The 22,811-nt window shown below is 42.3% G+C and overlaps 1 pseudogene; it reads left to right on the forward strand.

Moving 5' to 3' along the window:
• LOC111181443 (large ribosomal subunit protein uL11-like) overlaps positions 1-22,811 on the forward strand; it is a 77,710-nt pseudogene that overhangs the window by 28,451 nt on the left and 26,448 nt on the right.

A 22,811-nucleotide genomic window follows, 5' to 3' on the forward strand; every position in this document is an offset into this window, starting at 1 on the left:
TGGAACTAGAGTCTGTCATACAGAGTGAAGTAAGTCAGAAAGAGAAAAAGAAGTACCGTATGCTAACACATATATATGGAAACTAAGAAAAAAAAAAAGGTCATTAAGAATGGACTTGAGGATATGGGGAGGGGGAAGGGTAAGCTGTGACAAAGTGAGAGAGTGGCATGGACATGTATATACACTACCAAAAGTAAAATAGATAGCTAGTGGGAAGCAGCCACATGGCACAGGGAGATCAGCTCGGTGCTTTGTGACCACCTAGAGGGGTGGGATAGGGAGGGTGGGAGGGAGGGAGACACAAGAGGGAAGAGATATGGGAACATATGTATATGTATAACTGATTCACTTTGTTATAAAGCAGAAACTAACACGCCATTGTAAAGCAATTATACTCCAATAAAGATGTTAAAAAAAAAAAAAGAAAGCACTGAAGAAGATCAGAAGGCTTAGGATTTGATAGGACCCTTGGGTATAATCCCAAAGTGTGTATGGATACACTCTGGCATTTTGAACACAAGTCCTAGGACACACTTTTGGTAGGGGCTCTTATACCATTCTAGACACTCGGCTCTGGCCCCATGATGTGCTCCATCCATAGCAGCCCCTGTTCTTTCACACTATTCCTAATTCCTCAAAAGTTTTCTGTGAGTTCTCCTTCTCACTAGACCTTCAAGTGTCCCTGGAATCCTAACTAATATTCCAGCACCAGATTCTCTTTGGTTTCATGTATGTTGTTTATTCACTCACTCACTCCTTTATTCAACAAAATGAAATGGAGGCTCCAGGCCCCCCAGAAGGTGAGAGCAAGTGCTGGCATTTTAAAAAAGTGGACTAAAAAAGAATTTGTCAAAATTCTGTTTGAGGAGTGGTTGGTCACCTAGAATCACTCCAGTGCATAGATTCACACTGTGACAGGAGAAGGGAAGTTTAGTCTCTGGATAAATTGAACCACATTGTCCCAAACTCTGCATCACTGGCCACAACTGAAGGTGAGTGTGTGATGCCTTAATGAAAAGAATGCTTAAATGCTTAGCCTATGCTAGTAGCTTCATTGCTTCCATGTGGATGAGACTTGAATTGGATAGCTCCATCTCTAATCCAGTATTGACCACCTGCAGAACATCTCTGCTTGGAAATTCCAGCAGTATTACAGTCACAACCATGTAAACCCATGCAAGTTCTCTCAGCATCACTTTGGTCCCCACACATCCAGGCATCAAGTGCCTCAGGGTCTTTGCACTGGCTTTTCTCTCTCTATCCACATATTGCCATGGCTTCTTCCACTTCGAGTCCTTGTCCAGACTTCACCTTTATGATGAGTCCTCCTCTGATCATCTTATTTAAAATTGCAACCTTGAACAACACACTGCATGTAGTCCTCCCTCAATACATGTTTTTAGAATGGAGTGTTTGAGCAGAGGCTGGAAGCCCATTTATTTTTTGTATGTGTGGTAAAATATACATAAGATAAAATTTGCCATTATAACCATTTCTTAAGTGCACAGTTCAGGGGCATTAAGTACATTCACATTGTTGTGCAACCATTACCACTATCCATTTCCAGAACTTTCCCCATGATCCCAAACTGAAACTCTGAACCCATTAAACAATAACTCCCCAACTTCTTCCTCCCCACCTCCCAGCCCGTGGAAACCACATTCTACTTTCTGTCTCTATGAATTTGACTCCTCTATGTATCTCATGTAAGTGGAATCATACAATTTTTTTTTGTGCGGCCTATTTCACTTAGCATTAATGTTTACAAGTTTCAACCACATTGTAGCATGTGCCAGAATTTCCTTCTTTTTACAGCTGAATAATCTTCTATTGTATGTATAGATCACATTTTGTTTATCCATTCATTTGTTGATGGTGAAAGCCATTATTTTTGCAGAGATGATACCCAAAGGACCAGAGCGTGGGATGGCAGGTGGGCTCGGTCACCCCTTGTGTTCCTCCTGACGGATGAGATCCACTGAATACTTGTGGTGCTTACCTTACCAAAGGAAAGGGACTTCTGAACCATGAAAGAAAGCCCCAAAACTTTGGGTATGGAATTATTTTCCTTTCTCCAGTACAACAATGGAAGCTGGAAATAGAATTTAATGAGAGCTGTGAGGATGAATTATCTACCTTATGGTTATGAAAAATTAAAAAATGGATTCTCTCTCCAAACATTAATTATATAAATTCTTTATTGAATAGGTGACTTTAGGCTAAATACTAAAACCAAAAATCAAAATTTGAAAAAACAAACAAACAAACAAATAACTACAGTCAGGAGCAATGGAGAAATCACCTTGTTAGCGTGCCCAAGGGAATTTCCACACAGTGCCTGAGCTGCTGTGGGCTGGCAGGACCCAGAGGCATGCTGGCTGGCGGGGTGCTCTCTGGTCCCCTGAGAGGGCACTCACTTTCACTCAGCCATGGCATCTCTTCCTTCACCTTCTCTCATTCTGTCTTGTTTCCTCTTGTTTATTCTGTTTTTCACCTAATAATGTATCCAAGGATGATTATCATTTGAAAGGGACATGTATCTGTTTTTCTTCTGTTTTGACCTCATACCCTCATGTATAGTTTGTTCCTTCTTTGATGTGTTTGGTGCAGTTCTATGCACTAAGGGTGCTTCTTAAGACAATGAAGTTAGTCTTAGGCACACTCCCACCTACTCTCCTTGGGCCTCCTTCTCTCTCTCCCCCAGCCACCCAGGGCCTGATAGAGCACACAATGCGAGCCACGCTACCTGCCTCCCAGGTGAGGCCTTTCCCCACTGCTCTCCTCTCTAAAGGCAGGACAACCTAGTGAGCATCTGTCTGATTCCCTGCTTTGGATTGGTGTGTTGTGAGGAAAAACATCATTTGACTGTGAATAGCAAGATGTGGAAGAAAAGCAGAAGACTGATGAATTCCAGGGGAGGTGTTTGGAACTTGAGGTGCTTTGAGGATCCATTTCTCTGGGAACTTGAGGAGATCCTGTGACCAATCCCACAACCATCAGAGGTGGGATTTGGAGGGGAGGAGGAGTCCCCAGTTAGAACTCCAAATGTGCTCTCCCATAGAAAATGTTGGGGTCTAGGGTGCTATTAGGACACTATTGCACTCTAGTTACATGGGGCTTTGGCAGGCTTCTGTGGGCTGCCTGGGGCCCTAACCACCACGCACAACATGGTTTCTATGGGAAAATGCATTTTGAGCATCAGAAAACTGACATCCACTCAAGCTTTTGGAACAGAGCACGCTCTTAAGTTAGAGACTGCTTGAATACCACATTCACAGCTACATTATTTGGATAAGCCTATTTTTAAGATATATGCCTATTTCCAAGACACTCAGCTTACATAACAATGGGAATCGGAAGAAAGAATTGGTAGAAGTCGTGTTCTTGGTGGAGAAGGGGGAAGATGTGAATATTCAGTGTATAAAATACATTTAATTCTATAGGGAAGGAAAGTAGAAGACACAGAGGATATCTAAAATATTCTGTAGGTTTTGACCCACATAGTCTTTCTTTTAAGCAACACCACACCCATGCGGTTCTTAATTTTAAGACCAGCATTTGAATTCTATATTAACAAAGAAGATTGAATTAAATTTAGAGGTTAGGGTATGAACAAGGTCTGTATGCTACAGGATTTGCCCCGGTCATGAAGCACCCCTAGTTTCCTGTCCCCCTTCGGTGTGTGGGGTTCCATGATGATGCATGATGAACACCCAGAGCCAGGCCTAGATTCCCTTGCCCCAGATGGGCCTTACTTGCAGGACCCAGCAATTACTTTGTGCAGGATCCTGTCTGGGTGCCAGTTTTCTAGAACAATCAGTTACTCAAGGTCAACACCAGTATACATTGATCATCAACTCAGTGTTAAGGACCTTGGTTATTCCAAGTCTAAAAATGAACTAACCTAGATTCACTTCATTTTACCTTACTTCAAATAATTCAACTCAGTAATTCATGGAGTTAGATTATTTCATTTCAATTTAACTACTTTAAATCAACAAACCAAATCAGCTCAGATGAGACCTGAATTCAATATTCTAAGAATTGGTTAAACCACTCTAGTTGGCTAGTGGTATGTTCTTAACTATGGAAAGTGACGAAGTTGGTTCAGTTGGCCTTTGGGTTGTCAGAGAGATGTGGGATGAATTGTCTCCTCCTCTCCAACTGTGTGTATTATATTCATAGACTGTCCTTGTATCCTAGACAAAAATAACTAACGTAAATGCTGTTGTTTTTCAATTGTGAAATTAAGAAACAGAATTTTAGTTCTGATTCATCCCTCATGTTTGGAAGAGTAGTTGGTGTCTCATGACAATAAGAAAGATATGGAGGAAAAGTGGGCAGGGCCAATACCTGAATTCTTGGGGAAAGCTGGCTCTTCTCCATGGCATGATCCCCATGGCATCCACACCCCCTACCTGTGCCTTAGTGAGGAGGTGGCCTCCACATCCAGGAAGGGAAGACTCATGCAGCCGTATAGCTTCTCCATGCTTGGCCTCTTCATTGGTACAGGTCTGTTTCCCACAGGAAGAGCTACCCAAGCCTAGAAGAATAGGTCTATGTGCTGATAGGGGCAGTGAGGAAAGGAGGGAGGTAGTTATGGATGCTTTCTTGCATCCTGATCATCATGAGGATGAAGAACTCCATCAGAATGGCAAGAATACTAGGCTCTGGGTTAGGAGGCCTCAGTTCTGATTCTTGCTCTGTTACAAACCAGCTGTGTGATCTTGTGCAGATCACTTCCCTTGCATGAGCAAGCTGATTGCTAATGTGTCCTTTAACTCTACAATCCAAGCCAATGTGGTACGTATGGGAGGAGTGATAAGCTGCCTATGTCTCTGGGCACAGCTTCCGCCAGCTCTAGCAGTGGATAGCTGGAGTGAGGGCAGCTTTCAGTTAACAGTTCTTCACTTTTTGCATTAATCCTGACCCAGTAGTGTAGCTTGTAGTCACCTGACCCCATGAGCCAATAGAATCTGAAATTGACAGTTTGGTTTTCAGTAGCTCTAGATGTCACTGTTAACATTTTTCCTTCAATACCAGCAGCCCTATCTCTGCCATCAGCACCATCATGATACCATAAGTATACGCCTGGCTTTGTATTAATCACTTTTCATTCATTATCTCATTTAACCTTTACCGTAGTTCCATAGGGAGGTATTCTCCTCATTTTCAAATGAACAGGCTGGATTTCAGCCCACATCTACCTGATTTTGAAACTCAGTCCCGTAAGCCCTAATTATATAACCCTCAAGAAGGATTTTCTGCTGCCATTTTCTACACTGCCATCCAGTTCTTTGGGAAGCGACAGAACGCTGTCTTGAAACCCAGGCCCCTTGGGTTTGGCCTTGACTCTCTAGCACGTTTTTGCCTAGACTCTTTGTGCCTGAACTCAGTGCCTTGCCTCCCAAGCTAGTGGACAGTTTCTGGCTCTAAATGAACCAAACACCTCAGGCCAGGATGTTGCCCCCACCCAAATTTGATAACACTGGCATCCAGCCCATGCTGCTGGACCTCCCCATCCTCTGAACTGGGGATCTCAGGGTCTGCTGGAGCCAAGGTTGACTACATCACAACTCTTTGGGGCTCTTGGTCACTGATTTGAAGTCAGCCCTATAGCTCTCACAATTTCCTTCTCCCTCCCCTGGGCATCCTCCCCTTCACCACATGCCCTGCTGCTGAGTGCTCAGCAGGAGTCCCACCTGAGTTCACTTGACTTATGACATCTGGGGCCTGTGGGAAAGAACATCGTGAGACATGGTGATCCAGCCCCAGACTGGAAGGTGACCCCAGGGGTCAAGCCAGCAAGGGGTGGTGAGAGGGTTGCCCGACAGAGCTCCATAAATATAACTTTTGTTTTGATCCTGTGTTCCCTTCTGCTCTCACTTGTTTTTTTTTCTGCTTTTGTTTTTGCCTGTGGGGAGCTCTTGAGCTCAGAGCCACAGGGGAGAGAGGACTTTTCACTGAGGTGACCCAGTCTTGTCCTGCTGCTGCTCCTTGTAGGATTTGGTTGTTTTCCATCTTAATTATATTCCTTGCATCGGTGGCTGGCAGGCACACAACCTTTAAAGGAATTTATCTTAAAAACCCACTCTCTGCTGAGAGGAATGGGGACCTGTGAGATTTCTAAGGATGTTTGCATGTGTGTGTGTGCATGCGTGTGTGTGTGTGTGTGTGTGTGTGTATAGGTGGTGAGGGTGCGGTGATGGTGGGGTAGTGGTAGATGTTTTCTTGCTTACCATTACCTTGGGAGGTCAGAGCTTGCTAACATGGGCTGGGGATACTCACACGCCCCTTAACCTTGAGTCTCACCAAACACACAGACTTCTGCTTGTGATACCACCATCGAATCAACTGGTGATAGTGATGATATTGTGAAGGGGAGCCAGGGCTTGTTAATGGGTTAAATGGGTTACAGCACCATGAGCTTAGGTTATATTCACCTAACTTAATGACTCAGTGTAACATATTTTGGGGGGGCTAATACTCTGAAGATCCCTGACTGAATGCAAATGTCATCCTGCAGAAATATCTGTTTGTAATCATCAACCATTCACATTTTAGTATAAATTAACCTGTAGATGACTCAGTTACCAAATGCAAGGTCTTTCCATATCTACAGTAACTAATAGATAATCCATTCATTTACCCTTTGATTTACTCATTTGAGAATTTTTTTTCTTAAGCTCCAACTGTGTACTCTGTCTTATCCAAGGAGACCAAGAGAAGGAGAAAACCTTGTCCCTTGAGGGAAGTTTCTGGGGACCTAGAGTTCCCCACAGGAAACAATAGAGCATGATAAAGGTAAATTATAGTTAGGAGCTAGACCAGGCATTATAGACAGTTGCACATGGTAGACTGAAGCAGGTTTAGATGGAGCTGAGGTTAGCTCTGAGGAGGAGCTGAGATCTACACTGAATTTTTACTCTTGGAATCGCCCAGACAAGGTTGATGTGATTGAAGTCAGAATGAATAGTACAGAGTAAATAATGCAGAAGGAGAAAATAGGTGGATGGCAGAAACTGGAGAAAACAGAAGGCTGGCATCAAATGTAAGGTAACCTTGAGTGTTTGATTCTGTGATGGTGATGCAAAGAGAAATCCCTTACTCTTTCCCTGACTAGCAGCCTGAGTCTATTCTTTCATTAGCAATGTCCATGTCGGATGTGCATTTTCTAGCTCCCACCCAATTCCGCCATCAACTTTGTGGGGAGGCATGATTCTCTGCTTACACATAGTAGGTGCTTAATAAATGTATTGAATCATTAAACAAATGATTAATAAATAGATAGTCTTGAGCTTATCTGCTAAGCCAAACTACTTCAGAGGTTTTGGTGTGATTCGTCTGGACTAAACTTGGTTTATCCCAAACCTGAATCTGGTCAGGAAAGGATATTCTAACAATAAATGCTACTTTTCAAACACTGGTCAATGTTCCTAGTCTCTCTCTCTGTCTCTCATCAGTGTTCACATAGCCTCACTCAAATTCAGCCAGACACAGCAATTATTTATTTTGCCAATTATGCAGTTAGATGCTGTGGAACAATCAAGCAAAAAAAAATGTCACCTTTGCCTTCCAAGAACTTAAAATTAGTTGTTAGTTTTCTATGATGAGCAGTGAGAATTTCCTCAGGGAGAAAAATTTTAAATCTAATCATATAATAACACGTCACTGAAAATGCATAAGACTCGAATTTCTTTACTAAATGTCAGTGCTGTGACTGCCTCATTAGGTTATACCTTTCACAGGGTAAACCTTCTGGGAAAGAGGATTGGATATTCCTGCCCCACGCGTAATAATCTTTCTGGCTGTGGATCCCTCCACCCAGCCAAAGGTCAGGCCAAGGATGCTTCCCCCCCACCCCGACCCCACACTTCAACCCAGACACCAGATCTCCTAGAGGAACGTGGTGACTCAGTGTCCCCTTGGAATTCCCTGAGCTCAAACTTGTCACCGTATCCTAAAACTCCAAGATGTGACTGAATGTGCAGTCCCACAGCTTCTACAAAAGGGCCCCATCAGTGGGTCCTCAGCCTCCAGAGGACAGTTTCCTATCCTGGAGATCCCTGTGTTCGGGCCACACCCTAGGGCAGAAGCCTTGATCCTCAGTTGAGTTCCCAGCCACGTATGAGGAATCTGGGACTGAGACCAATGCTAAGATACTTTCATAATCTGTTCTTCCCTTTCTCTTTCTCCCCAGCCAAAACAACGGAATATTTAGACTTCTGCCAAACTCCCAAGAAGCTGACCTTCGAGCCTGCACTACCATTGCTCTGGTGTTTTTCCGCAGGAAGGTGCTGGACTGACCGTCATGACAGCGCCCGGAGAGGGTGGACAACCGCTTCCCACACACCATGATGATGACAAGTGTGCCAACCCTCCAGTCTGCTCTAGCTGGGTGATTGTAAGGATAATAAAGCAGACAGTCTTGAACTTTGTGATGACTTTATACTCCAGTAAATGTCCAGTAGGACAGCATTGGAGGTAGCAAGACTCATATTGGAGAAGTAATGAACAAAATCAGATACTGCCCAAGAGGTGAGGGCAGGGTCCCACTAGTGTTGGGACAGAAGATGCCCAGGTGGAGTGGGACAACATCCAGGACTGGACCTGCATGGAGTCCAAACCAGGAGAGTCAGGGGAAAGAGGGCAGCTGGACATAATTCTTATGGGTGGATTCTCCCCAGGTGAGCTCTTCCCAGTAATTCTATGGGCCTGATAAAATGCACCAACATTTTATCAAGTCCTGTTGGTGGGGTGAGGTAGCTCTCTTCTGAGCTAGACCTTAGCTTTTCCTTTCCCGAGGGAGGCATGTAGGGTTTAGGACCAGAGCTGTGTCTGCACCATCTCCCACTGCTTCCTGTACTGGATTAGGGCCCAGCCCACACTCTGTGCATTCACCACCCACACCTCCTTCTCCCAGCAAACCCTCTCACCTCGCCCCGCCATTTGCCATTTGGGGGGGATGCCCCCCCGATCCTCTTGTACCCCTCCACAACCCAGGACAGCATCACTGGGGCTTAGATTAATTGATGATTATTTCGTACAGGATCCTGGCTTCCTCATTATGCTAGTATTTGCCTCCTTTTGTACTTTTTCAGCTGGAGATCTCAGCGCTGGCCCACAGTAGGTCCTCTGTCATGTTTGTTGAGTTATGGTTTGATGCTTCTGCTTTTCCATACCACTTGCACACCTTCCCTCGGCTCACTAATTTCTCATGACAGTTGGGAATGGGGTGGGGCTAAATTAATTGACCTTTTCTGTCATCCATTAGAACTCTGCTTGAGTGTTGATCTTCCAAGCTGCTTTTTGGTCGGCTTGAACTGACTCCAGTGCATCAGAAATGACGATAGTGCCTTCACCCTCCTGGGTATAAAACTGGTTTTATCTATGTATCACGTTTGTAATTTCTGTTGGGTCACTCTGTTAGTAACATATTTGAAGATAGCCAGCCATGGGCTGGGAAAACTGGGATGAGGAAGAACTAGTGTGAATAAGATCCAAGGCTGCCAATGGAGGGACTGACCTGCCCCACAGAAAGTTAGGGAAGGAGATTCAGGCCTGTGAGTAAAGCGCAGTGCCTGCTGGTACAGCAATCACAGGCCACATTTCAGTAATAGGGGCTGGATCAGCAGTGTGGTACCGAGATAGGGAACACTTATGAGAGAGAACAATGTTTGGCGTGGATGACTAGGAAAGCTGAGACCTGGAGGATGAAATGGAGTCTGTCAGGTTCAGAAGGTAGAAGAGAGAAACCCAGTGGAGAGAACAGCATATACAAAGGTCCTGAGTCAGAAAAGCCTTGGCTTGTTGAAGCAAGTAAAATGGGGTCAGGATGGTGGGGAAATGGGCAAGGGGGAGAGAACGGGTTACTGAAGCTGGCATAGCGAATGGAGCCATATCAGGTAGCTAGCTTTTGCAAACAAACAACCCTAACATTTAGTGGCATAAAACAATGATTTATTATTTCATATGATTCTGTGAAGTTCTTCTGGTCTGGGCATGTAGCTGGGGCAGGGTATTCTAGAATGGCTTCCCTTACATGTCCAGGGCCTCAGCTGGGATAGCAAGGATGGTGGGGGCAGCTGGGACTCCCTCTCCAAGAGGTCTCTCATCCTTCTATAGGAACCCAGGCTTATTCATATGATGTTTGCTGGATTCCTAGCAAGAGAGAGCAAGCTCCACTGAGCAAGTGTTTCCAAGCCTCTGCTTGGGTCACAGTTGCTAACATCCCATTGGCCAAAGCAAATCACACAGCCAAATCCTGTGGCAAAGGCCAGAAAAATCCATCTTTTGATGGCAGGAACTGAACAATATGGAAGTTTTCACTACAATCTCAGGAATGAAAGCAGAAGCTAGGTTTGTTCATTGGGTACCAGGTCCGAGTTGGGGTTCGTTCAATTATTTCTTCCTTCCTTTCTTCCTTTTCTTAAATAAAAAGTGTGTGACAGGTGCTGTCTCAGATCCGCTGCTGAGTAAGCATGGGCCGTGCAGTCAGGTAGCTTGTATTATGATGTGGGAGGTACATAAACAGCTATGTGCAGTGCAGACATGCACCTTGCACAGGTGGCCACATCAAATAATGGAGCATCTCCTTTGTGGAGGTGTGCCCGGGTGTAATGATGGGAGACAGACGAGAAAGCCCGACCCCACAAGGGGGTTTGGGAAGGAGGCTTTCCTCAGGCAGGTTGAGCTGAGTGCTGAGGAATAAGAAAGTGAGGACAGGCATTCAGGGAGCAGGAGGGCAGCAAGGCAGACATCTGAGGCCAGTGATGACTGGATGCTGAGCCTGGACATGTGGACCTGTAGCTTCAGCCCCTCCTGCTTCAGGCCATGCTCGGTCCTGAGCGCCATCTGAATGCATGGTGGTGGTGGTGAAATTAAGGGAGCCCAGCAGCACAGACAAGTTGGGGCAGGGCTGGGTCGAACAGTGACTGCGGACGGTCCTGGTGTCTATGTCTGCACCCTGTGCCCAGGGCTCTCTGCAGCTTGTGCTAGGCAGCTCCCAACAGATTGCAGACTCCTGAGCCACAGAGTCAGTGCTAACAGACGGCTCTAGCAGAGCTCCAGGACCTCTTTGCTAGAAATAGGTTCCCAATTCCCTCATACAGATTGTGTCCTGAAAGGACGACGGGATGTGAGTGTATCATTCTCTGCCCTCTCCATGTGTAGGAAGGGAGGGAGGTTGGGGGGGAGGTGCTGCTGAGGAAGAGAAAGCATCTCAGGAAATGTGTATATTTATCCTGGCCTCGCCTTAAGAAAACGCAGCCACCGATCCATCAGAAATGAATTTGAGTTTGGATAACGTTAGTGTTTAAGGCGATGCTCTTCTCTTGTATTGATTCTCTGTGGGTTGAAATGGAAACAATTTTAGAAACGTAGTCTTAGGTTTCCTTAATCTGTGTGGCTCAGGGAGAAAAAGGCTGTTGTCACTCGTGCTAATAACCACAAGAAACACTGTTCTAAAGTGCTTAGCTGGAAAATGAATTCCAGAAGCCAGTCCTAGCCATGCCCCCAGGGAAGCTGTTTCCTAAAAATTTAGCCCCCCCCCTTTTTTTTTTCCTTTAAGGGAGTTGCCTCAGGTGCAGGACCACTTGGGAAATAAAAATTTACATGCAGAATTGAGGATTCCCAGGAAGGGATGAGTTGTCATTGGGTGGGGTCATCATTGTCATTGGCCGGGTGAGGGTGGGTTGCTTGTGCAGTTGACTTTGGAAGCCTAACGGAGGCCTCTGCCTCTCACCATCCAAAGTATATATCTATTTAGCACAGGGGACTCTGCTCAATATTAAGTAATAACCTAAATGGGAAAAGAATTTGAAAAAAGAATAAATACATGTATATGTATAACTGAATCATCCCCCCACCCCCTGCTTGCTGTACACCTGAAACTAACACAACATTGTTAATCAACTATCTTCCAACATAAAATAAAAAGTTAAAAAAAACCCTCAAAAACAAAACAAAACAAAGTATGTTTCTTCTTGGAGTTTCATTATGAGACGCCTATCTTTTAGATTAAGGCACTGAAGGTACTTGCTCAGATGTGTATGATGCTTGACTGTCTTAGAAAGAAATGTGTGCTAAGTTAGCATTAGTCACCTCTCAGGGTGCTGAGGTGAGGGAGAAGGTGGGTGGAGAGCAGAGAAGGGAGAAAAGTTTGTCACATGGGGCACTTCCCTGAGAAGAGAGCAGGGTGGAGCCAGCAAGGGACAGCAAGAGGCATGGTATGTCTGGGTCCAGGGTTTAAATGCACTGAGTATGGCTACACCCAAAAGGGAGCTCTGGTCCTGCTAAAGGAAGTCGTATCTGTTCGTAGTTTGGGCTGAGCTTCCTAAAAACCCAACATTTGAAGCCTTGTGCTCCAATCCTTTGATTGTATGGAAGGTAGGGAGGTCAATATCTCTCTCCCCTCAGAACTTACCTTTTTGCCTCTGACAACTAGTAGAGCCCTTGTGGGTATTTGCATAAATATGATCTCTGTTTGCATAGAGTTTTGGCACAGTTTTCAGTGCCCCCTGGAGGAGCAATCTGTCCTGTGGCCTTTTCCCCGTTTGTCACCTGATGTTTGTCACTTCACACCTCTCATCCTTCTCACCTCCCACTTGTCCTGACCCAGATCTGTGGGGCCAGAGCATGGGAGGAGGTTGGAGCGTGATGAAGGAAGGATGACCTGTCTTCTAAGAAGGATCCAAATCCTGTCTTGCTCAGGGAGTGGCCTTCCTTTTCCTCTTCCCAGGCAGCCATGCACCTCTAGAGTAACACCTGGCTTCACCATAAGTAATTTGTTTCTAACAACTATGATCCACGTCTCCATCAGCAGCCTGCATCGGGGCACGGCCTGTGTGAATGGCAGACTCAGAGCTCAGGATGCGGCTGGGATAGCCTCCCTGAACACCCACCAGCTGGCCAGAGCTCTGGGGAGTGGGAATCTCCTGTTGCATCGTTCAGACTCCTTAAGGTGGAAGATGCTCAGTTCACAACAAGAGTTTGGGTTTACATCGTGTGGGGTTCCCACAGGCACAGGCTGAACCTCCTAGGACAGAAATTCAGGAGAGCGGGACCATTCTGAGGCTGTGATACTCAGGGTCTGGGAGGACTTTCAGATTCCAAGCAGGTTGCTCTATTGCCCAGGTTATCTTGGTGCCCCCTTAGAAGCAGGAGCTCATAATCTCCTGTTCTTTCCATTAATGACCAACCACCTCCTCCACTATTCTGTCTCATTTTGGAATTTTTGTTTACTTGTAGCTTCTGCTTATTTGAGCAAACTCAAGACTTAAGGACTTTGCTTTTGGTGTGATTTCTGTGGTCCCATTATCAACAGGCCCACCTTCTTTCTCCCCATAAAAATTTTTTAGCAGAGAAAATATGATATATTCAGCTGATTACCAGTGAGCTTATTTGCTCACAATTTAGGTGCCCACCCCTTCAAAGGCTGGTGGTCAACACAGAGATTGTCTTTCCTGAGTTAGGTGCTCACCCCAGATCTGATCCAATCCAACCAGCTATGGCAGAGGGCTGTGTGGGAAGGGTGTTGTGCAACCATATGGACCCATGTGGGAAGAGCCCTCGGAAGGGGTGTATACTGTAGTCTTCTGTTAGCTTGTCCTTTTGGCCTAGTGGCTTAGGGCTTCTGATGTCTAGTGCAATGCCCAGCACATCCTCAATACTCAAAAACTACTTGTGGAATAAATAAATGTGCACTGCTTAGGGTATCATGAAAATATCTCTTTTTCACTGACATAGATTATAAGCAAACTTGACATAGGAACCCTATTTTAAAAAGCTATAATACGTAAGGACCAGGTATACAGCTGGAGATTATTAAATGCTTATGCTCCTTGGTAAACAAACTGAGAAATATAGCAGAGGTATTAGAGCATACGTCCTGCTAGCCCTCCTGATGGGGACTTTGGAGGACTTTAGGTCAGTTTGTCCAATAGGAAATAATTAGACCTTCAAATGAGGAGACTGAGCAGGTGGGATAAAGACTGAGGAAATAAAACAAGGTCTTATTCTAAGGGCCTCATGGGCAGAGCATGGACTCATTTGACTACATGGAGAAAAATGACCCTCTTAAACCTCATTAAGTCAAACTCCACTAATTTAGAGTAAGCAATCACTCAGACCCACTGAACTGAATTTTGCTTTTGCACTTTGAAAAATGTATCTGTAAAGTCAGTGAGCAGTGTCAGAAGAGAAGAAGGAGGTGGGGATGGGGGCAGGATCCAGCTGACTGCTGACTGCCAAGAATAGGCCCAGTGTCAATGCTCAGAAGCCCTCTTGGACTTCTTATTCCATAGATGCTCAGGCCCTTCTGTGCCTGCTACCCTCCATCATGGCCCTTAGCACAATGCAACAGACTGGGAACCCCTCAAGGACAATCCCCCAGTCCCTTTTCTCTGTATCCCCAGGTCAGAGCCTGCCTAAATAAATGTTTTATTTCAGTGAATAAATAAAGCAAAGCTTCCACAGAACAGTCTTTACATAAAAATGAATACTGTGTTTATTTTAAATAGGCTTTATCTTAGGAGTAAGGTTTTATAGTTTTTAGCCAAGTCCTGGACAAAATGGTCTCCTAGACCTAGTATTATCACTGTACAGTCAATGTTGAAAAGGCAACTTGATGGTAAGATTAAAGCCAATAGTTTTGAGTAGTTAAACTATTGGTAATTAGAAGTTTAATGTTATGTCTTACTTACTTACAAACATGCCTACCCCCTCCCTCACTCTGGGATCTCAGGTCATGAGGATGAAATGAGTCAGTAGATGAATGAATGAATGAATCTTTTATAGTCTCCCTTATTGTGGTTCAGGTCCTTCACCTCATGTCATGGCCAGGTTGCCTCCTGGTGGGACTGGGTGCACAGATGGAATTTGGCAGCCTGGACAGAACCAGCTGGAGCCCAGCTAAAGGCAAGAGCATCCCTAGATGGGTAAACCTAAGGGCAAGGGTAGGCGGAAGGCTAGCTTTTCAGGAAAGACTCTTAGGGTGAGTGCTGGGAGCAGCCAGATAATGCCCTGACAAACAGCCTCAGGGAAGTCTTATAAAGGACAGGAGGAGGGATCAAGTGTCAGCAACTGAGGACCTGGCCAGCAGGTGGCATCCCAGGAACACTGGCAGGTTCCAGGGTCCTGGTTTATACCCATAGAGATGCTGTAGCCTCCTTGCAGGAGGCTAGGAACCTCCTGAAAAGGAGCAAGGTGGAGATCCAGTTCTGGAGGGCATAGAGTACAGGGAATGCCTTTAAGTGCAAAGAAAAAGACATGAATGTGTTTACCAGAACTGTGGTGGGTATTATTTGGTCACAAGGATAAGATAGTAGCCCATTTACTAGTACTGAGACATAAAGCCAAGGCCAGACTGGGGCAGAGGTGACTTGGAGCTGAGTCATTGGATAACAATCTACAGCTCTTCCAATTCCCTTTGGTAGTAACACGTGTCTAGCTAAGGGGTGGAGATGGGCAGAGGTCTCTCTGGAGACAGAGGCAGTATAGGATTCCTAGGTGTCAGATGTTGGACAGTGCCAGAATGGAGAGACTAATTAATTTGGACAAACCCTTCTGTTGAGGACTAGAAAAGATGAATAACAACAAAAAGGAGCACTCTGAAGGCACTGAAAAGCTAACAAAGTGGTAAAGAATTTCTCAGGAGAAGATAAAAATCCAGAGATGAAGCATTGGTAAATCACCCTCATTTTGGGTTGGGACTTTGAAAGGACAGGTGAAGTAGAAGTAAAAGAAACCTCTTAACACTCCAGCCTAGCTGGAGTCACTGGATAGCCCAGAAATTCTTGATACTTGAAACTGGATTAAGGCAATCCAAGATAATTGTTCTCAAGTGTAAAGCAAAATCAAGTAAAAAGTCACCTATGGAGGAAAAAAATGACATTCTAGGTCTCAAATTATTTCTGTAAATAATTTTTCAAATACGTTATCTGACATACAGTCAAAGATAACCAGACATATGAGGAGACAAAGACAACATGAATAAGAACTTGCCCAAATAAAGACTCACAGAGTATCCATATACTGAAAATATCAGGCACAGACTTTAAAATAATTGCTTACTATTTTCAAGCAATTAAAACAAGATAAGGAGATTTGTTCAAGATGGCAGAATAGAAGGATGTGTGCTCACTCCCTCTTGTGAGACTACTGGAATCACAACTAACTGTTGAACAATCATTGTCAGGAAGACACTGGAACTCACCAAAAGAGATACCCTGCATCCAAAGACAAAGGAGAATCCACAATGAGATGGTAGGAGCGGTGCAATCACAATAAAAGCAAATCCCATACCTACTGGGTGGGTGACTCACAAACTGGAGAACACTTATACCACAGAAGTCCACCCACTGGAGTGAAGGTTCTGAACCCTACGTCAGGCTTCCCAACCTGGGGCTCTGGCAACAGGAAGAGGAATTCCTAGAGAATCAGACTTTGAAGGCTAGCAGGATTTGATTGCAGAACTTTGACAGGACTGGGGGAAACAGAGACTCCACTCTTGGAGGGCACACACAAAGTAGCGTGTGCATTGGGACTCAGGGGAAGGAGCAGTGACCCCATAGGAAACTGAACCAGACCAATCTGCCAGTGTTGGAGGGTCTCCTGCAGAGACAGGGGGTGGCTGTGGCTCATTGTGAGGACAAGGACACTGACAGCAGAAGTTTGGGGAAGTACTCCTTGGTGAGAGCCTTCCTAGAGTCCACCAAAAGCCCCACCAAAGAGCCAGGTAGGCTGCGGTGTTGGGTCGCCTCAGGCCAAACAACCGACAGAGAGAGACCCCAGCCCCACCCATCAGCAGACAAGTGGATTAAAGTTTTACTGAGCTCTGCCCACCAAAGCAACAGCCAGCTCTACCCACCACCAGTACCTCCCATCAGGAAACTTGCACAAGACTCTTAGATAGCCTCATCCACCAGAGGGCAGACATCAGAAGCAAGAACTATAATCCTGCAGTCTGTGGAACAAACACCACATTCACAGAAAGATAGACAAGATAAAAAAACAGAGGGCTATGTACCAGATGAAGGAACAAGATAAAACCCCAGAAAAACAAGTAAATGAAGTGGAGAAAGGCAACATTCCAGAAAAAGAATCCAGAATAATGATAGTGAAGATGATCCAGGACCTTGGAAAAGGAATGGAGGCAAAGATGGAGAAGATGAAAGAAATGTTTAACAAAGACCTAGGAGAATTAAAGAACAAATACCTAGAAGAATTAAAGAACCAAAAAACAGAGATGAACGATACAATAACTGAAATGAAAAATACACTAGAAGGAATCAATAGCAGAATAACTGAGGTAGAAGAATGGATACGTGACCTGGAAGACAGAATAAAGAAAAAGGAATGAAAAGAAATGAAAACAGCCTAAGAGACCTCTGGGACAACATTAAATGCAACAACATTCGCATTATAGGGGTCCCAGAAGGAGAAGAGAGAGAGAAAGGACCCGAGAAAATATTTGAAGAGATTATAGTCAAAAACTTCCCTACATGGGAAAGAAAATAGCCACCCAAGTCCAGGAAGTGCAGAGAGTCCCAGGCAGGATAAACCCAAGGAGAAACATGCCAAGACACATAGTAATCAAACTGAAAAAAATTAAAAACAAAGAAAAATTATTGAAAGCAACAAGGAAAAAATGACAAATACATACAAGGGAACTACCATAAGGTTAACAGTGGATTTCTCAGCAGAAACTCTACAAGCCAGAAGGGAGTGGCATGATATATTTAAAGTGATGAAAGGGAAGAACTGATGACCAAGATTACTCTACCCAGCAAGGATCTCATTCAGATTTGATGAAGAAATCAAAAGCTTTACAGACAAGCAAAAGCTAAGAGAATTCAGCACCACCAAACCAGCTCTACAGCTAAAGGAACTTCTCTAAGTGGGAAACACAAGAGAAGAAAAGGACCTACAAAAACAAACCCATAACAATCAAGAAAATGGTAATAGAAACATACATATTGATAATTACCTTAAACGTGAATGGATTAAAGGCTCCAACCAAAAGACACAGGCTCACTGAATGGATACAAAAGCAAGACCCATATATATGTTGTCTACAAGAGACCCACCTTAGACCTAGGGACACATACAGACTGAAAGTGAGGGGATGGAAAAAGATATTCCATGAAAATGGAAATCAAAAGAAAGCTGGAGTAACGATACTCATATCACATAAAATAGACTTTAAAAAAAAAGAATGGGGCTTCCCTGGTGGCGCAGTGATTGAGAGTCCACCTGCCACTGCAAGGGACACGGGTTTGTGCCCCGGTCCAGGAAGATCCCACATGCCGCGGAGTGGCTGGGCCCGTGAGCCATGGCCGCTGAGCCTGCGCGTCTGGAGCCTGTGCTCTGCAACTGGAGAGGCCACAACAGTGAGAGGCCTGCGTACTGCAAAACAAAACAAAACAAAACAAAACAAAAAAAGAATGTTACAAGAGACAAAGAAGGACACTACATAACGATCAAGGGATCAATCAAAGAAGAAGATATAACAATTATAAATATATATGCACCCAACATAGGAGCACCTTAATACATAAGGCAACTGCTAACAGCTACAAAAGAGGAAATTGACAGTAACACAATAATAGTGGGGGATTTTAACACCTCACTTACACCAATGGACAGATCATCCAAACAGAAAATTCATAAGGAAACACAAGCTTTAAATGACACAATAGACCAGATAGATTTAATTGATATTTATAGGACATTCCATCTAAAAACAGCAGATTACACTTTCTTCTCAAGTACACACAGAACATTCTCCAGGATAGATCACATCTTGAGTCACAAATCAAGCCTCAGTAAATTTAAGAAAATTGAAATCATATCAAGCATCTTCTCTACCACATCACTATGAGGTTAGAAATCAATTACAGGGAAAAAATATGTAAAAAACACAAACACATGGAGGCTAAACATTATGTTATTAAATAACCAAGAGATCACTGAAGAAATCAAAGAGGAAATCAAAAAATATCTAGAGGCAAATTACAATGTAAACACGATGATCCAAAACCTATGGGATGCAGCAAAAGCAGTTCTAAGAGGGAAGTTTATAGCAATACAAGCCTACCTCAAGAAACAAGAAAAGTCTCAAATAAACAATGTAACCTTACACCTAAAGGAACTAGAGAAAGAAGAACAAACAAAACCCAAAGTTAGTAGAAGGAAAGGAATCATAAAGATCAGAGCAGAAATGAATGAAATAGAAACAAAGAAATCAATAGTAAAGATAAATAAAACTGAAAGTTGGTTCTTTGAGAAGATAAACAAAATTGATAAACCATTAGCCAGACTCATCAAGAAAAAGAGGGAGAGGACTCAAGTTAATAAAATTAGAAACAAAAAGGCAGAAGTTACAAAGACACTGCAGAAATACAAAGCATTGTAAGAGACTACTACAAGGAAGTCTATGCCAATAAAATAGACATTTCTCCAAAGAAGACATACAGATGGCCAAGAAGCACATGAAAAACATCACTAATTATTAGAGAAATGCAAATCAAAAGTACAATGAGATATCACCTCAAACCAGTTAGAATGGGCATCATCAGAAAGTCTACAAACAGCAAATGCTGGAGAGGGTGTGGAGCAAAGGAACCCTCTTGCACTGTTGGTGGCAATGTAAACTGATACAGCCACTATGGAGAGCAGTATGGAGGTTCCTTAAAAAACTAAAAACAGAATTACCATATGACCCAGCAATCCCACTACTGGGCATATACCCTGAGAAAGCCATAATTCAAAAAGACACATGCACCCCAATGTTCATTGCAGCACTATTTACAATAGCTAGGTCATGGAAACAACGTAAATGTCCATCAACAGACGAAGGTATAAAGAAGATGTGGTACATATATACAATGGAATGTTACTCAGCCATAAAAAGGAACGAAATTGGGTCCTTTGTAGAGATGTGGATGGATGTAGAGACTGTCATACAGAGTGAAGTAAGTCAGAAGAGAAAAACAAATATCGTGTATTAACGCATATATGTGGAACCTAGAAAAATGGTACAGATGAACCAGTTTGCAGGGCAGAAATAGAGACATGGGTGAGGAAAACAAACATATGGTTATGAAGGTGGGAAAGTGGCTGGGGGGGGTTGTTGTGGGGTGAATTGGGAGATTGGGATTGACATGTATACATTAATATGTATAAAATGGATAACTAATAAGGACCTGCTGTATAAAAAAATAATTAAAATAAAATTCAAAAAATAAAAATAAATAAATAAGGCATTGGTGAAAGAGGAAGTCACAAAGTAATATAGAAATTATTTAGAATTGGATTGTAATAAGCATAAAATACATCCAGCTGTGGAATGTGGCAAAAGAAGTATTTAAAGGGAAACTTTATGTCCATAAATTTATGTATTAGAAAAAAAGCTGAAAACTAATAATAAATCATTTCAAATGTTAGAAACAAAACTTGAAAATAAACACAAAGGAAAAGATTGAAGTAAAGATGAAATAAAAATATAGAAGTAAAAACTAGCATACAAAATAAAAGATAAACGAAACTAATAGTCTTTGAAAGGAATAACATAATTGATAAACTCTTGGTGTCAGTAAGCATGAAAAAAGCTAGCACAAATAATGAAAAAATGAATATTATGGATTTGGGAAACATAAAAAAAAGAGAATGTATTATAAAAACTCTATGCAAATAATTTGAAAATTTATTTGAAAAAGACAAATTTCTAGAAAAAACTCAACCTACTAAACATACATAAGAACAGAAAATCCAAGTTGATCTATAACTAATAAAGGAATTTATTTTGTAATTTCCAAAAAAAGAAAACTTCGGAAAGAGAAAGTGTCATCAAAAAGAATTACCAAACTTTTAAGAAAGAAATAATGCCCGTTTAACCAAACTCTTCTACAGAGGGAAAAGAAGGGGATATTTTCCAACTTGTTTATGAGGCCAGCATAAACTTGATACCAAAATCTGTGAAAAAGAAAGGAAAAATATCAGGTAAATGCCAGAATCTCTCCTGAATATTTAGACAGAAATCCTAAACAAAAAGGAAACCAAACCCAGTAATATATGGGAAGACATAATCTGTCACTTCTGAGCTGGGTTTATTCTGCAAATATAGAATTGGCTTAATATTTGAAAATCAATGAATATATATTACCAAATTAGCAGACTAAAGCAGAAAAATTATGTGATTATTTCAATAGGTACAAGAAAAATGTTTGATAAAATTTATGATAAAAATAAAACTTTAGCAAACTAGGAATAGAAATAAACTTCCTTGTCATAAAGGATAATCTTTTTGATAAAGGAGGTGTACAAAACCCCTACCTTAAACAATACTTTATTTTACTCAGTGTAATGTCTTCCAGGTACATCCATGTTTTTGCAAATGGAAGGATATCCTTTTTTTATGGCTGAATAATATTCGTGTATGTGTGTGTGTGTGTGTGTGTGTGTGTGTGTGTGTTGACATTTTGTTTATCCATTCATCCAGTCATGGACATTTAGGTTGCTTCCATGTCTTGGCCATTGTGAGTAATGTTGCAGTGAACATGGGAATGCAGATATTTCTTCGAGACCCTGATTTTAATTTTTTTTTGAATATATACCCGGGAGTGGAATTGCTGTATCATATGGTAGTTCTATTTTTAATTTTTTGAGGAATCTCCATATTGTTTTCCATTGTGACTGCAACAATTTACATTCCCACCAACAGTGCCCAAGTGTTCCAATTTCTCCTCATACTTGCCAACACTTATTTTTTATTTTTATTTATTAAAAATTTTTTTTCTTTTTAAAAATTTTAATTTATTATTATCATTTAAAAAAGTAGCCATCTTAACAGGTGGGAGGTGATAGTTCCTGCAATTTTGATTTGCATTTCTCTGCCAATTAGTGATAGTTGAGTATCATTTCATATACCCATTGGTCATTTGTATACCTTTTTTGAAGAAATATATATTTATTTCCTTTGCCCATTTTTCAGTTGGGTTGAAATAAACCAGTACAAAGGGCAAATACTACGTGTTATCACTTATATGGGGAATCTAAAATAGTCAAACTCATAGAAGCAGGATGCAGAGTAGTGGTTGCCAGGGGCTAGGGGGAGGTAGGAATGGGTAGGTATTAGTCAAAGGGTACAAAGTGTCAGTTTTACATCTTAGAGATCTGTGAAGCATAGATCTTACAGTTAACATTACTGTACTGTATACTTAAAAATTTGCTGAGGTTGTGGATCTTATGTTAAACATGCTTATCACAAAAAATTAATATAATTAAGAGGGCAGGAGGAAACTTTTGGAGGTGATGGGTATGTTTATGACATAGATTGTGGCAGTAGTTTCATAGGCATATACTTACCTCCAGACTTATCAAGTTGTATATGTTAAACATATACAGCTTTCTGTATGTCAAGCTTATCTCAATGAAGTGTTTTCTTAAAAATAATGATTATTAATTATATGAAAAAATGCATGACAAACAAAAAATAATACTTTATGTATAAATGTTGGCAGATTTTCTTTTGAGCTCATGGCCAAGGCCAAGGTGCCCACTATCATTATTTCTATTCAACATTGTATAAGATACCCTAACCTATGCACCATGACAAGTGGAAAAATAACAATATTTTAATTGCAAAGCAAGAAATAAAATTGTCAGTATTTATTCATAGCTTATATTGTTGTATATGTAAAAAATACCTAAACAAATCTACAGATTAATCATTAGCATTTATAAATCACTTTACTGAGCTTTCTGTAAACAGGTCACTACTCACAAACCAGTTGATTTTGAAATACCGGCCA

Source organism: Delphinapterus leucas, chromosome 14, assembly GCF_059928025.1.
Source record: "Delphinapterus leucas isolate spDelLeu-1000000601 "Yukka" chromosome 14, BTC_Dleu_Yukka2, whole genome shotgun sequence".
Lineage (NCBI taxonomy): Eukaryota > Metazoa > Chordata > Mammalia > Artiodactyla > Monodontidae > Delphinapterus > Delphinapterus leucas.